We start from the raw sequence: 16,157 nt of genomic DNA, 5'->3' as shown, positions 1-16,157 counted from the left end.
AGATGCCCTCTTGATCACAACATGCCTTTATATCATAATTAGGCAGCCTTCCCTGATGTCTTGGTGCTGCAGTGACCAGAGTTCCTAACCTGCCTGATCCTTGGCGAGGAATTCTGAAAATTATAATCCCAGCCCTTATGGACCACACCAATTTGGTGAAAGGCGAATGTGAATGTAGGAAAATTCATGCCATGATTGCCATAGACATGTTGGGCAGAATGCGTGCATGAACTAGTAGATTAGCTATCCTTAGTTAGGATATATGCACCATCCAGTATGTCATGCGGTAAATTCCCCTTTTTAACTCAAATAGATGTTTTAGTTGCAAAATGTTTCATGGATGTTTGAATCAGTCAATATATTATAGTAGGGAAGGAGAAAATAAGCTCCTTTCCAGGTGTTTGATAGCTTGTTTTAAATAATATATATGTATTTGAACAGGATGGTTTGCATACCATGTGAAGCTGCGTTCTCGGGTCATGTCCTGGTGCCATTTCTCTCCCAGCAACCTTGTTGAAATTTATGGAACTGCAAATGTATTGAAAATGAAGCATCATTCACTTCACAATACAACTGAGCCATTATTATTATAGGATATCTGTTGCCTTGAGTCATGTAGCTGGGTGATCTTTTTGTGGAAATCAAGGTAATTCAAAACATAGCATAACAGCTTTCTCCAACCTGAACAACCTTCCAAATGTGTGGTGTTCAGTTTTCAGAACTCTTAGCAGTAGATATGCTGGTTGGGAATTCTGGCGGTGGATATTCACACATGGAACACACCCAGACTTGAAACGACTACTCTACTACAGTGATCGATTTATATGTACCTCTCTTCGTTTCCCCCCACCCCATGTTTGAATGTAGATGCTTGTCTTTTTTTAAAAGCAAGAACATGTTTCTAGATCTCATTATTGTTGAGATATGAACAATATAGGTTAGAAAGAAGGGTTAATGATAAAAACACAGCCTTCACATTTACGTTTTCATTTCTCATTATCAGGTGCAGGAGAAGTGTACTGACCTCCAATTTGGTGTACTTCAAGTGCATTGGGCTGTAAACATTCCCAGCCAGCAAAGTCAATGATCAGGCAAGTTATGGTCCAACATGTTTAGGGAGCATAAGTTTGGCAAATGTATGAAGAGATGCTTCAGAGGTTTCTCATGATAGGTTGTTGGTGAACAGGAGGTTCTTAGAGATACCTTCAGCTCCGAGTTGCTTAGTATGCCTTTCAGTAGCCTGAGCTGTGGTCTAAGGACAAATAAATAGGGCCATGCATTTGTCTTTGGTCTGAACAACTTGATTACTTTGGCCAGCAAACAGTATAACTGAAATTAAATACTTCAGAGAATTCTTGATACTCCAGTTTAGTTTATAATTTCATAACTGGCTGCATTGTTCTCCCCATATCTGTCTGTTCAGATGATAAATTAGCTGTGAATGCAAGGCTTGGAGAGCTTTTCTTGCATGTGCAATTAAATGTTATTTAACAAAGATAATGCCAATTTCCAATCTGAATTTCTTCTTGAAGTTCAGAATTAAAGGGGTGTTGAAGACAGCTTTGCATATCATTACATTTATTACCATGGCTAATGCAGTTCTGCTCAGTCTTGCTGAAACCAACAATTCATCTGTAATCAGTCAGTATTCCCAAACCTCATTTAGCTTAAAGAACAACAGCAATAATAAGTTTTTATGGATACTCAAATGCTTAATACTGCTTAATCAGTGTTGTCTCTGACTGCCTTTGGGAAGAGGATAGTAAAGTGAGCAGAGATATATCGTTGCTCATAATTTCATGGGATGAAACTCTAGCCCACTTATACCCATGGTTCACATCCTTTGGGTATTGAATGCATAGTCTGATGAAGTGCTCTGTTTCTTTCTTATGCTTCCCATCCTATTAAATGGTTAAAGTCTAGCCTGTAAATAAATCCTCTGCTTGGGAGAAACCACAAAGCATATTCTTCTCTGGCCAGAAGAATTCCGTAATAAAGAATGTCTCCATGGCTCTGTTTACAGTGACTTCCTGAATCAGTAATGTGTTATGTGGTTAAGTTCTTTCTGAATTAATTTCTTCTCTTAGCTGTTATTAAAACCAATCATATGCAAGCTTATTTGGAAATTATTCTTATTAGGTTCAATAGGGAAACCTGCCTGACTCTAGTATAATCCTATGCATGCTTATCCAGGAATACCCTCTTGAATATAGTGGGACTTATTTCTGGATACATGTGTAGTGCAGTGTTTCTCAACCTTGGCAACTTTAAGACGTCTGGACTTCAACTCCCAGAATTCCAGAGCCAGCCATGAGAAACTCTGGTATAGAGGATCACACCACTGGTCTTGTTAGTCACCTTTTAATCAAGAAGAAGAAATGTTCACAGGAAGCCTTTCAGATGTTCTGCTTCCAGCATGACAGCAAAACAAACAGTCTAGGGAAACAAGAAATACATGCAAATGGAAGTGCAAATGGAAGTTGATTGCTTGCACCAATAGCCCATTACAGAGGGAAGACATCTGTACAGTACTGATTGGGAGGTGTTTGTATAATAATCTTGTGCATCTGCCATTTGACCAAAGGACGCCTCTACGTGAACTCCATTAGAGAGTTCTCTTTCCTTCTGGTATCCATTCTCATAAGCATGAACAACCATTGCTTATTTTATGCAGTTCAATTTTGTAAAAGATAAAGTCACTTGAAAATGACTTGGGAAAATACTGGCCTGTTTGCTTATGATAGACTGTTCTGCTGATGAGGAAATGAGAAGAGCCCATACACTTTTTTACCAGACTTTTGTTCTTCCAAGGCCAGACAGGTTTATCTCTGCAGGCAAGCCAGCCTGCCATACCTTGGAAGACATAGGTTGCATTTGCATGGACATCAGCAAATAGTCCTCCTAAAAGCAGTTGCTTAGTCAAGGAATTGGATTTGCCCTGCTTCCCTCTCCCAAAGCCGCTGGTTTTCCAACAGCTGGATGGCTCTACAGCGGGGGGGGGGGTACCCACTTTACTGGCGAAGTTGCTTTGCGTATGGGGTCCCATTTCGAACTCATTCAGTTCATCATGACCCCCGTAGGGAATCCTTTGGTTGTCTTAGGGATTCCCTGGTTTGCCTCGCATAACCCCTACATCAATTGGCAGTCCCACTCCATTACCTTTGAGGATGGCTTCTATCAAGCTCCCCTTCTGGGGTGTGCCATGCCTCCGATGGCTGGGCAGGCAGAGGTTCTTCACTCTCTGCCTTCCCCATCCCCCTTGGAGGGTCTTCTGGCCACGTACTCGGACTTTGCCGATGTTTTTGGGGAGGAGGAGGCCGACCAGTTGCCCCCCCATCGCAAGACTGACTGTTCCATTGAACTTCTTCCGGACGTCCCCTTGCCGAAGCTAAAGATTTACCCTATGACTAAGAAAGAACTTGCTGCTTTGCGGGAGTTCATTGACAAGAACCTGGCTCGAGGCTTCATTGAACCAGCAAACTCGCCGGTCGGGGCTCCTGTTTTGTTTCGGGAGAAAAAGGATGGCAGACTCAGACTTTGCATGGACTACCGTGGATTAAATTCCGCCTCCCTTTCCAACAAGTCCCCTCTGCCTCTCGTCAAAGACATGCTTGCACATCTGTCCACTGGCAGAGTTTTCTCAAAGTTGGATCTCCGCGAAGCCTACTACCGCATTCGCATTCGGGAGGGGGATGAGTGGAAAACAGCCTTTAATTGCCCTTTGGGCTCTTTCCAGTATAAGGTTCTCCCTTTTGGTCTGGCAGGGGCGCCGGGTGTATTTATGCAACTGATCAATGAAGTTTTGCATGATCACTTGTTTAAGGGCGTTTTGGTCTATTTGGATGATGTCCTCATTTATACTAAAACCTTAAAGGAACACGAACGCTTGCTTAAGCAGGTTCTCAGCAAGCTTAGGGCGGCCAAGCTTTATGCTAAGCTGTCTAAATGTGAGTTCCATAAGTCTTGCTTGGATTACCTTGGTTACAGGATTTCCGATAAGAGCATTGATATGGATCCTGTTAAATCCAATCATGTAATGAGTTGGGATCATCCCGGCCAAGTGCCCAGCGCAAGACTTCGCTATTGAGTCCGTCCTTAAAGCGATCAATTAAGGTGGCCTCGGACCATTCAGGAACTTTTCCTGCCAAAACTTTGAATTCAAGTGCATAATCAGCCACAGGCTTCTGTCCCTGAACCAGTTCTTTAAGAGCGTCCTTAGCCCTCTCTTTAGCCAAGGGATCTTCAAAGTAGCGCTTCAGCGCAGCCAAAAAGGCATCGAATGTGGCCAGGGCAGGGGCCCCAATCTCCGACAGTTGTACATACCAGTCAGCAGCTCTGCCTTTCAACTTCGTGGCCACTGCAGCTATCTTCTCTTCCTCCGAAGGAAAGAGGTGGCCATGCTGTCTCATGAAGCTGGCAGCGTTGGTGAGAAAGAAGGTGTCATGAGTAAGGATGGCGAGCAGGGGGTTCCCATCCAGACTGTTAAGCGCATGTGTAGCACTGAGGAATTAGGTAGCCATTCAAAGAGACACAGATCGGGACTGCCTTAACCTTTGGGGTTTATATGGCTGGGTTTTTCCCACGCTTCTTCAGTTTGTTAGGATTCCTGTTACGTACAAGCAATAAAACATTAGAGACCAGTTCCTTGTCTTAGCGTGTTTCCTGGCAGTTAGGACAGAAGGACAGATTAGCGGGGTCACCATCAAACTTCACCGGGAAGTCCCGGGGGGTTCCTCCAACCTGCGGGACCCCACCTAACTGTTGCCTCGAGGCCACCCCTATGGGAGTGGATCCACGCAGACCCGATGGAAAAGCCCGTGGAGGGGTTCCTCCTCCAGCAGCCGGTGATGGGGAAGGCGGTAGGCTAGGTGCTCTCATTGCCCCGGGACCTCGGACGATCCGTACTAGGTCTCCAAAGGCAGCTGACATAGAACGCAAGACATGTTCCATGGATTCAATCTTGGACTCCAGGACCCTAATCCTGTCAGGTGTAGCGGAATCTTCCAACACTGGACCTCCCGGCGGTGGGCTCCCTGATACATCTGGTCGCCCCTCTCTAGGAGTGTTGGGCCAGCGGAGCTTCCATGTGGAGCGGGACGTGCCTGGTCAGGGGTCCACCAGGGCATCCCATAAAAACTGTTCCTGTGTCTCCATGTCGTCTGGCGGGGGTTTCTTCGACCCCGCGGTAGAGTAGGAGTCCCCGGACTGAGGTGTAGCTTGGGCTGGGACAGGGCTTGGGTCCCTGCTTGGGAACGTCGACTCCGGGAGTTGTTCCGCCTGCTCCTCGAGCTCCGTGGGATCCTTTCCCCCTTCAGCCATCGTTAATTCCTCTTTCACAAGAAAATTCTCCGGTAAAGAGTAGCGAGGTTGGTTTGAAAAATGATTCTCAGCTTTATGTGATGGTTGCCTTATCCTAAATAAAACTCTCAGACTCAAAATGTCAATTCAGGTTCTGGATTTATTTAGAAAAGAGTGCAAACAGGTAAAAAGCTGAGAATGAGAAAAGCGCGCCTAAACTCAAACTAAATAGTGTCTTTGCAAACAACACCCCACCCCTTCCCTCACATACAGTTCTCCCCACATTCCCAGGTGCTCCTAACGAGCTCTGCTGATCAACAGGCAAAAAGACCTTGACATTTCAGAGATAGCCTAAACACATTCCACCAGGCACAGATCAGCACGTCTTTTGTACAAGGCTCCCAGCAGCACCCTCCCAGCCTGGACACATATCAGCACCTTGGCAAGCGAACCGTTACGATGTAGAGAAACACCGGAATGGTGAACATGACATATATTTATTTACTTGCTTGCTTGCTTACTTTCTATCCCACCTTTATTATTTTTATAAATAACTCAAGGCGGTGAACATACCTAATACTCCTTCCTCCTCCTATTTTCCCCACAGCAACCCTGTGAGGTGAGTTGGTCTGAGAGAGAGTGACTGGCCCAAGGTCACCCAGCCAGCTTTCATGCCTAAGGCGGGACTAGAACTCACAGACTCCTGGTTTCTAGCCCAGCACCTTAACCACTATATTTAACAGGATTTAACTCAGTAGTGGAGTGTGTGTTTGAAAGCAGAAGGTGGCAGAAGCAGTCAATATTCAAAATTTCTAGGTTGGGCTTTATGAACTTAGAAAGTTTTCAGTCAGTGCTAACAATTCTGAGTGAGGGAGACCCAGTCATGTTGTTCAATATAATGCAGCTTCTTGTTCTTGTGATGAATGACTAGTTTAAAAGCACAATAGTGAATAAAAATTGCAAGGCAAATTATTTTTGAAAGCCTTTTATACCATCTCAGGTTTTCTTAACAGAGAGATTTCATCCCTCAAAGAAGACATTTATTTCTACCAGTGTGTGTTTGGGAGCGGGTGGGGTGAGGTGGGGTGGGTGAGATGACTGAGGCCTCCTAGGGAAAATTACATAACATCTGTTTTTCTAATGTTCATGTTAACAAAAACAATGAAAAAGTTTCAAATTCAAGTGTCAACTTCTTGATATTGTACTCATTTTAATTATCCACATTTAATTACTCTCTTAAGTATACTTTGCATACAGGCAGTATTTTCTTTACTGAAGTGGTATGATTGTGGCACTGATGGTGATGATGATTGATATGTGAGAATCCCATAGATTTTCAAATGTTCACAGTTTGCCCTGTATTTTGAGTGGGTTGGTTGCCTGTGGTCCTGTCACAATCCTGTTTGGTTCTGGAATTAAAGCAGGAATGGCAATGAGATTGAGTGGTTGCTCATAAGCTTTGCATGTAGAAAAGCTCAGGTTCAGACCTTGACATTAAGATGATGAGGAGACCAGGCTAGCCGCTGATGTGTAGCATAGACAATACTGAGCTAGATGAACCAATTGTTTCATAAGAAGATAATACTATAATTGGTGTCTTGGAAGTCTTAGAATTATACGGGTAGTCCTCAAGTTACAACCACTCATTCAGCAACCATTCAAAGTTACAGTGGCGCTGAACAAGGGTGACTTACAACTGGTCCACGAAATTGCCACCATCACAGTGTCCCTGTGGTGATATGATCACATTTCAGGCATTTGGCAACCAGCTCGCACTTATGACGGTTGCAGTGTCCAGTGGTCGTGATTGCCAATTGCAACCTTCCCTGCTGACTTCCCACAAGCAAAGTCAATGGGGAAGCTGGCAGGAGGTCACAAGTCGCTCTAGTACATTACTCCTGCTCCCACTGCTTTTTCTTCTGAGGAGGCCCCTGGTGGCATGGTGAGTGTAGGCCCCAGGTGGGCAGCTGCCCTCCTGGCCGCACTCACACAGTGCTGTAGCAACCACCCCTCACACTTATGCTGCAGCACCCATCCCCCCGCACTCACACCATGCTGCAGCACCCACCCACCCCCTGCCTGCACTCGCACTGTGCCTCAGCTGCCTCTGCGCCACAGCACCCACTCCCCTCCTGCCCACACTCTGTAGCACTGACCCGCCCACTTGCCTGTTTGGAAGCCGCCTAAGGAAAGGCTTGTCGTGACTGGGACTTGAAACTTCCTACCGGCTTCCCCATTGACTTTGCTTGTTGGAAGCCGGCAGGAAGTCGCAAGTCAGAGTCACATGAGGTCCCTGCTTAATGACCCACAATCCTCGCTTAATGACAGCAACGGGACTGCTGGGATTGCTGTCGCTAAGCAATATGGTCATGTGATGTCGTGCTTTACGACCACGTTGCTTAGCAATGGAAATTCTGGTCCCAACTGCCGTCATAACCTGAGAACTACCTGTAATGGCTCACAATATGAATCAACTATGTAACATGGTGCCAAAAATAACAAATGCAGTTTTAGGATTCAGCAATAAACTTTCAAGATCACTGGAAGTGAATAGTTCATTCTTTTTGCTTTGATCAGATTTAGCCGTATGTTGTGCGCTCAGTTTTGAGCATCCCACTTTAACTATTCAGAGAAAATGGAACAAGTGCAAAGAATGATTCTGAGGATGATCAAGAGACTGGAAATGTAAGTCCAATAAAGAGAGATTATGGGAACTGAATATGTTTAGCCTTGAGAAGAATGAGGAGGGATATGATAGGCTCTTAAAATACCTGAAGGGATGTCAGAAGGAGGCCAAGAGCCAGTTTGTGCTGTCTCAAAATTTGGGACATGGTATGCTGGTCTTGAGTTACAAGAAGGCACATGCTGATTAGTTACTAACAAAAGCTTTCTAAAGGTAGTTCCTGTCTTCATTCAAAGAGATAATAGGAAGGACTTGAAATGTATATCCTCTGCATTTTACTTTAACTTTTCAATCTTCTCCCAGCCTCCATGTGGTGAAATTTGAGTGCTTCTAATGCAATTTATGCAGCTCTCTGCATAATCCATTGAGTTGGGTTTGCTTCTGGTATGTTAGAGAAGGGCACAGAATGCAGGAAGTAAAATGACAATCTCTTTTTGTTTACTCTGTATTTCCAAATGTCCAAAACTGCTGATATATATATTGGTGTATGGTGGCTCTTAACATTATCTCACACTGTTATCTCAATAAAACAGGGCAGTACACTTCATAAATAATGTTATCGCTTACTCTTACCACCTTATTTGTTTTCAAGTTCCATACTTTTTCTTTTTTTAATGTTACACTATGTAGAAAGTGAAACATAAATGTGATTCAAATTTTTAAAACATTTGGTATCCGTAGATTTTTTTTTTACAAATTAATTCAAATAGCTAATTGCCAATTATTAATGTAGCATGTTTATATAGTATGGTTAGTACTGCATTTAATAAATTATCGGTAGCATTTTCTGCTAATATACAAGAATAAGTGTTACTGCAAATTATACTTACTTCCCATAATAATGGTTGTTTGTGAACTTTGTTAAGGTGTATTTAGAGTACATTGTTTTTCTCTCTTTGCAGTATTTTTCTGTGCATGCCTATTCAGAAGTATGTTCTATTAAACCTGATGAGAGTTTAGTCTCAGATCAATGTGAAAGAGTCTATTAGAAACTTACATTTTGGAAAAGGTCATTTTTGTTATCTTATGGAAATATAACTACAGCTCCTTGAAAAACACCATCAGTGGCCTCTGGAACACTGTCCCAAAGGCCCTAGGTGCCTGACTTTCCCAAACAAAATGTCCCAAATGAAGACAGAGAATCTGCTATTGGAGTCAGCACCTTCCTGCCAGCTTCTGCTACTGGCAAATTCAAGGTTCCAAAGTCCTAGCCTTGGAAAGCCCCCAAAAGGGACTGTCAGTGGAAGGTCATGAGATCACAGTGATCTTGCCCCCTCCCCAATTTTGTCCATTCCTCCAAGGGAAATTTAAATCCACCATTTGGCTAAAACAGTGTCCCTCTCATTTCTGCAAGTGGGAGGGGAGGAAAACCCTGGGGGAGGTTTTTGTGACCTTTTTCTGTTTCACCCACCTGCCCGCTGCTGGCAGTGTCCTTCAGCATTGCAGCTGTCTGATCAACTGATTGCTGTTCAAGTAGCTTACATTTTAACCTGGAGATGAAATCCAGATCTCCTGACTGCTTGTTTACAGGTAAAGAAAAGAGGTAGCTCGCCCCACCCCAAACCTGTGGCAAACACTCTGCTGTGTCAAATTTGCTGACAGTGTTAAGCATATACCAATAAATAGCAATCATCTCATGTTGCTTCTTTTTTGCTTCTCTTTTAGATTTTTTTCTTTTACTGAGAACCTGACAGAAGAACAACATATCTTAGAATTTCAAGATGTATTTGCCAAAGCAAGCGATAAGAATCTCTCATTTGAAATGATGTTGTATGCGTGTGTGTGTTGATCTTTCTGCGAATGTGATATATAAATACAGTAAATAATTGTATAATTTCAGGGATAGTGTTGTACGAATTATTGCTGTTGATGCATAATTATTAATCCGATGTAATTCTTGCTTTGCTCATATTTTACACAGAATAAAATCTTTGAACTTTGTATTTTTTTCTGATTTAATTTTTAACATTATGCTTTTCAGATTTTTTTTATTGAGAGTAACTATGAAATGCCTACCTCTTAGGTTCTAGGTTTTGCTTGTCCCTATGGCAACCTTATAATACACCTGCAGTACTGGTATTTGAATCTTGTTTCTGTAATGTAAATATGGGCAGGTTGAATTTGATGCTGATGCAGCAAGATTCAGGACTGAGCAGTAGGGCAGGGAAGATAAACCACAAAAAGAATAATCTTCAGGATGGAACAATATGTTACCTGTGGGTTCTACAACAATTAGTTGCATTTTAAATATGGCTGTAGAGCATTATAGTAATTCAGGACCACTTTTACTGTTCAGGATTCTTCAGCCATTGAGAACATTCAGTTCTTTTTGGATGGTTTTTCAGTGATCCCTGTCCTAAGTTTGTTTGTTCTCTATTATATCTCTATTATATCTCCTCTCATACTTTGAAAATAGCCTGTCAAAGATAAGCTGCTATGGTCTTTGTCTGTGATAGCAATAATCAAAATCAAAACTGTGAAGAACACTGATAGCAAGAGAAGGTGATCTTCTCCCATGTTATGTCCAGCCTCTAAGAAAACTAAGAAGTAAATGTCACTTACTTCTAAAAGTTTTATTTATTGCAGGTATAATTTATTTATTTATTTATTTATTTGATAGAATGTTCATACTGTACTGTTTTTCAGTCTTGGTCACAGTAGGAAACATTTAAATAAAAAATAAAGATGTTGAATTAAGAAATTAAACAATACACATAAACATAACCATGCACACATTACATTTGTGAAAAATATGTCTGAATGACAGCATCATTAGGGGTCTGGTGAATAGCACTGTGAAGGTGTGGTACAGAGAAGAATTCTGGAGCTACCCTGAAAAGGCATTGTTTCTTAAAGATAGGAATCTACAAAAGATACCCCTTAAGTAGGGCTTTATTTATTTATTTTGAACTTTGCTTCGGAGCAGTTTGGAACTCTGGCCAAATTATACCCCCAGCTATCACTTATCACTGGACATGTTGGCCTGGTGCTGCTGGAAAGGCAGGAATGGGGGAGAGGTAGTTATTAACAGCTTATGGTCCACATGTTCTCCAACCTCGTTTTAAGATACAAACTTCCAGAACTGTGGTCATCATATAGAAGTTGTGGTTTTCATCTACAGTTATAGTTATAGACTAATTAGAGAAGCATACTAGAAGTCCTGATCTTTCACATGCCATAATTATTGTAAAGCATTATTTAGAGCAGAATTTTAGCTCGTTGTTAGATCTTACTAGTATGAAGTACACTTAACTTTGTGCTGTGTCATTGTAGAAGTTGCATTTCCTTGGTCCTAGACTTTGAGCTGGGTGGATCCCAACTTTCAGTTATCTTTCAATTAACCTATTCATTTTAAACTCCTGTGAGTCAGCTGGTTAGTAAATGAGGCCTTGGCTAGAGATATCTTGCTTGTGTCAAATGGAATCTAGATACAGTCTCAAGTCCATTCAGGTCTCCATTTACAGATAACTATCCATGAATAGTTGCAGCTAGCATTACAGCTGAACTTTCCCCTGTTAGAAATGATGCAGTCTTGGGGTCCCACCCTCAAACCACATAACTTGAAACTCTCTGAAGTTAATCAAGTTACTTTTGCAATAAAGAATTGGAAGTCTATGACCTGGAGCACAGGTTTTTAAAAAAAAATTCCGATGTCATAAAAGGCACAAAAGTTTTAGCCTAGTTCCCAAAGTAATGTCTTATACTGAGTCATTTCCAGACATATGAATAATGCAGATGGTATACTGTTAATTGCCTCAGTAGCCAACAGAGTTTATGAATTCCTCAGGAACAAGCCAAATAAGCTACTAAGAAACAACTGGGAGGCATCAGCTTGATTCAGATACCCTCAAGATTTGCAGAAATATAAAAATGAAAAATAACTAAGCCTAACCATAATCCGATCTCATTCCACTCCAATCAGAAAAACAGCCCAAAGAAAATTAAGATGAACGTTAGTTATAAAATTCTGGATATGAGTGGTGAGAAAACTCAAGAAACAAAAATGAAATACGTTTTTGTACCTGATAGCTTATTGCATTCTGAAAGGAGACATGGCTGGAAGGCTAGATTGAAAAAAAGCTACAAAATTTATTGAAATAATTCTCCTTCTCCAATCATCCATAGCTGCTTTATTTTAAAAGGGAAAGTCCAGCAAGGAGCAGGGATTTAAGAACTTCTTAATTTTTATGTGAAGCATTTATTCACTTTCCCAAAGCAGCTTACTGTTTGTTCTAGGTAGTCCTTGCCATGAAGCTTACTATCTAAAGACACAACTCGGAATGATGGGTCGGGAAGGAAGAGAAAGGAATTAGTATCTGGCTTTCAAATACTGCTGAATTAGGGTTCTCATGTTGAAATGCACCACTTCCTTCATACAGTACTTCAGATTGCCCTTCCCCTAACTGGTTTCTCTGTATGGTAGGCTAGGTGCCATTGAATCCAGATTGACTCCAATGACTTTGTTGACAATGCTCACCATCTTGGCCTAACTCTTTGTTCTTCAAAGGACTTCGGAATAATGTGTTCCCTCTACTGTATTTTTGGCAGCCATTATAATATATGATCCTGGTTTTAATTTTTTACTATGGATTTGAAGGGATGTACACTGCCCAGAGTCAGTTAATTGGAGCAATATATAAGGCTTGTAAGTAAGCAAGAAAATAAATAAATAGTAGAAATGTTCATTATCTTGCCTAAGTTTATCATTGCCTTCCTTCCTAGGATTAATCTCTTTACTTTTCCAGAGCACTGCCCAACCTAAGCTGAAGAAAATAAAACTTCCTGCTGAAGTCAGAGGTCTTGTGTGGTCAGTGAAACAAAAAGATAAAGCTTCTGCATGTATTCTGTTGCCTCTTCATTATCTGTCTTATGTTAGATATCCAATCCAATGTATCTCTGTCTTCTAGAACCTTCCCGTTCATTTGGCATTCCTCTCTGTGAGTATGGTTTATGCATGAGGAATTAATCATACATATTAATTCCATTGCATTAGAAATTAGTTTAATGGTTCAGTAATTCGTATATTTTCTTGGTATAAGTATATATACACCAGTCTTTTTCAATCTCTAGGCCATAGAATTCATATTTTTTATGTTTGTCAGGAATTTAACTGCCTCCTCTGCTACAGCTTTAAATAGTTCTGTGGGCATTTCATCTGTGCCTGGTGCTTTCCTAGTTGATAGCTTGGATAGCTTGTCTGTTGCCTATTGCATCTCACTTTGTAGAAGAATCCATTTCTGAGTAATCATTTCTCTCTGCAAATGTGTTTTTATATATATTTACAAACCCCATTTTAAAGGGTTGAACTAGTCTTACCATTTTCTTCTAATCTCACTTGCCTATATCATATCTTTCATGATTCTTCTTGAGTATGATTATTTTACAGTGTCTGCAAATTTTCCTATGATTTTTCTGATCTTTAGAAGATTGGATTTTTCTTATTCCTCATTTTTTTTACATTTTTGAGATATCATTCCAGTCCTCCTTTGACACGGGCAGTGATTGCATTCAGTCACCATATGTTATTACAGTGCAAAGTTTTCATCTTCCATCTTTCCCTGACTATCCTAATAACTTGTTCTGAAAGCCACTTGGATCTTTTCCTCTTTGAAAATTTGAGATTCTTTTTTCTGCTTTGATTTTCATGATGCCTCTTACCTCTGCCCACGGCTGCTCAGATTCCCTTTTACACTAACTTAAGCATCCTAAATCCGATCCTTACATTGATTTTGTATTCTTACTGTTCTGGTTGTATCCTGTTGGCAAACCTACTCTCTTCAATTTTCTAATGTTTCACAAACCATACTCCAGATTGCAATTCTCCATTTTCCATTTCTTTTATGTTGACTTGATTCCATGGTTGACTATCTAGTGATGTCCCTTTATAGTCTGCATTTATATTGCTGGAATCAGATGTTAGCAATAAACAAATAATTATCCTTAGAAATGTAATCTGTTTCCTATATTTACCCAATCCAAAGCTTCCATTGATTCCAGATTCCTCCATTTCTCCAACTTTGGACTCCAGTTATCCATTAATAGTATTACGTTCTTTTTGCTGTTGCAGACGTTCTGTGCTTTTTCCAGCAAAGTACCTTCTAACCAGGATTTTTCATTGTTAGATGGCAAAGTCATCTAATTGCTATAGCGGTTAGTCATTGCCTTCTTTCCAGATTTGATTTTGGAGTGCCTTTTCCTAGATGGGTTGGCTTCTCTAGCAGCTGCAGAGCCCTACCTGCTCTTACCTCATTGTGGATTATTCTTAACTTCCCTTTTGAAGCTAAAGGTGATCCTGCTAGGAGTTCACATTCCCAGCAGCATCACTCAGGGTCATTGGGGCTACCCAGTTTTCTCATTACATCAAGGTGGTGTGAGGGAGTCAGACTATAATACCATCATCCCCATAAAGCATAATGTCTGGTTGCTAGGCTGGAGATAACTCCTTTAACAGAGAGGCATACATATTCCTTTCACCGTCCTCTTTAAGACAGTTGTGAATATCTGCACTGTTCATCCCATGATATTGGCATGATAATGCAGCATTCTAGTTCATGTTAGTGAGTCCACTAATTTTACAGTCAGGTTCCTATAATTGAGCAAGCTGTCATAATTTTGACATTTGTGGTGTCCAAAATTGACCAGCTATCCTCAGTCTGACACTCTCCGAATGATTTTGACCATTTTGACCAATAATTCTTCGAGTTGAAGTCTCAGCACATTCAGAGGATGTTGGGTTGGGGAGGGCTGGACTAGATGAATGTGGCGTGAAGTTCAGTCCTAATGGGAAAAGCTGATGCAAATATTACCTGATACAGTATGTGAAAAGAAACATTGGTATGCATTAATACATACTCTGGAATGCTCATGAAACCACAATCATAACCGTTTCCTACAAGTAGAAGGTATTTAAACAAGAGAGATTTCTACAAAGCAAGCATTGAAAGGTGGGTGATTTCTGAGGTTTTTATTGGTGGAGAAATATAAACAGTCTTTTATAGTCTGAAGGCAAAAGCAGTCGCATCAAAACAAGTCCTTTGGATTTCATTTGAACTTGTTTGTAATCAGAGTTATTTAAGAGACTCAAACTTCATTGCAAATGGTCTGAACAGAAGTTCCACAAAATCCCTCCTCCTGGTCATAGCTTTGTTTTGATCCTCATACATCATTACAACAGACTTTTTTCCCCTCAGTAAAAACTGATTATACTATACTGTATACTATTTTTAGAACAGGCAAATCCTAGATAATGAATATTGTAATCTTGTCTAATAGTAGACATACAAGTTTTATATATCATCATCATCATCATCATCATCAGAACCTAGGGGTTCCAAATAAATACTAAAAACCAAAAGTGGATATCCTTGCCTGGGGCCTTTATAAAGTGGAAATGTGGCTGAAAGCATACCTTTTGTTTTGGATGTAGGAACTGCATATAAAATCCAGATCGAGTTTATATATTCTTCAGAAAATTCAAACTTAGCTCGATTACTAAACAGTTATATTATCTGTAGATTTTGTGAAAAGTTTTTTAAGCATTTAGTGATAAAATTGTAGCCTTATCCCCTTTTATGTTTATTTAAACAGATTTACAAGTCAAATATTGTCTGATCCATGGCTGTTTTTAACAAAACCAACTAGATCATTCTTGACCACTGAAGATACTACCTTTTGCAATCTATTTGCTAAAAGAACTGTTAGGATATTTACATTAATCAGAAAGGGTTATAATTTGAAGAATAAGTATTATCTTTATCTGGTTTTGATATAACTGTGATAGAGGGCCTCATTAAATGATAATGATAATAGTATTTTGGAGGAGGGTATTTTTATTTTTTTTTATTTATTTATTTTTATGTAAGTCATAAAGTTTAAGAACAAGTGCCTCAGAAAATATTTTATAACATTCTACAGGAAATCCATCAAGTCTTCATGCTTTAGCATTACTCAGAGTTAAGATGATATTTTTAAAATTTCATCAACAGTAAAGGGACTATTAGTATTTGCTGTTAAAAAAAACTAATTGTAGGGAATCAATTTTGGCAACAATAACTAAAAAAGACTATATACTGTATCTTCATGTGATTCATTCACAGATTGGCTATATAGATTTCAGTAAAAATTTAAAAAGGAAGGCTTATGTCTTTTCTTCATCTTTAATAGTTGTAATAATCTT

At 40.3% G+C, this 16,157-nt stretch overlaps 1 long non-coding RNA gene across 2 annotated transcripts; it reads left to right on the top strand.

The window, feature by feature from the left end:
* The first annotated feature begins 8,687 nt into the window (after nucleotides 1–8,687).
* Nucleotides 8,688–13,006, top strand: LOC134499777 (uncharacterized). 2 transcript variants are annotated; one of them, XR_010068177.1, is made up of 3 exons: nucleotides 8,688–9,511; nucleotides 9,647–9,748; nucleotides 12,727–13,006. It is a non-coding gene; the product is annotated as an uncharacterized LOC134499777 (long non-coding RNA). The 2 variants fall into 2 exon arrangements; XR_010068176.1 differs by lacking the exon at nucleotides 12,727–13,006 and having other exon boundaries at nucleotides 9,647–9,922.
* The last annotated feature ends 3,151 nt before the right edge of the window (nucleotides 13,007–16,157 follow it).

The sequence above is a fragment of the Candoia aspera genome, chromosome 6 (assembly GCF_035149785.1).
Source record: "Candoia aspera isolate rCanAsp1 chromosome 6, rCanAsp1.hap2, whole genome shotgun sequence".
Taxonomy (NCBI): Eukaryota; Metazoa; Chordata; class Lepidosauria; order Squamata; family Boidae; genus Candoia; species Candoia aspera.
Note: the sequence above shows the minus strand (reverse complement) of the source record. Positions and strands in the feature narration are given on the sequence as shown.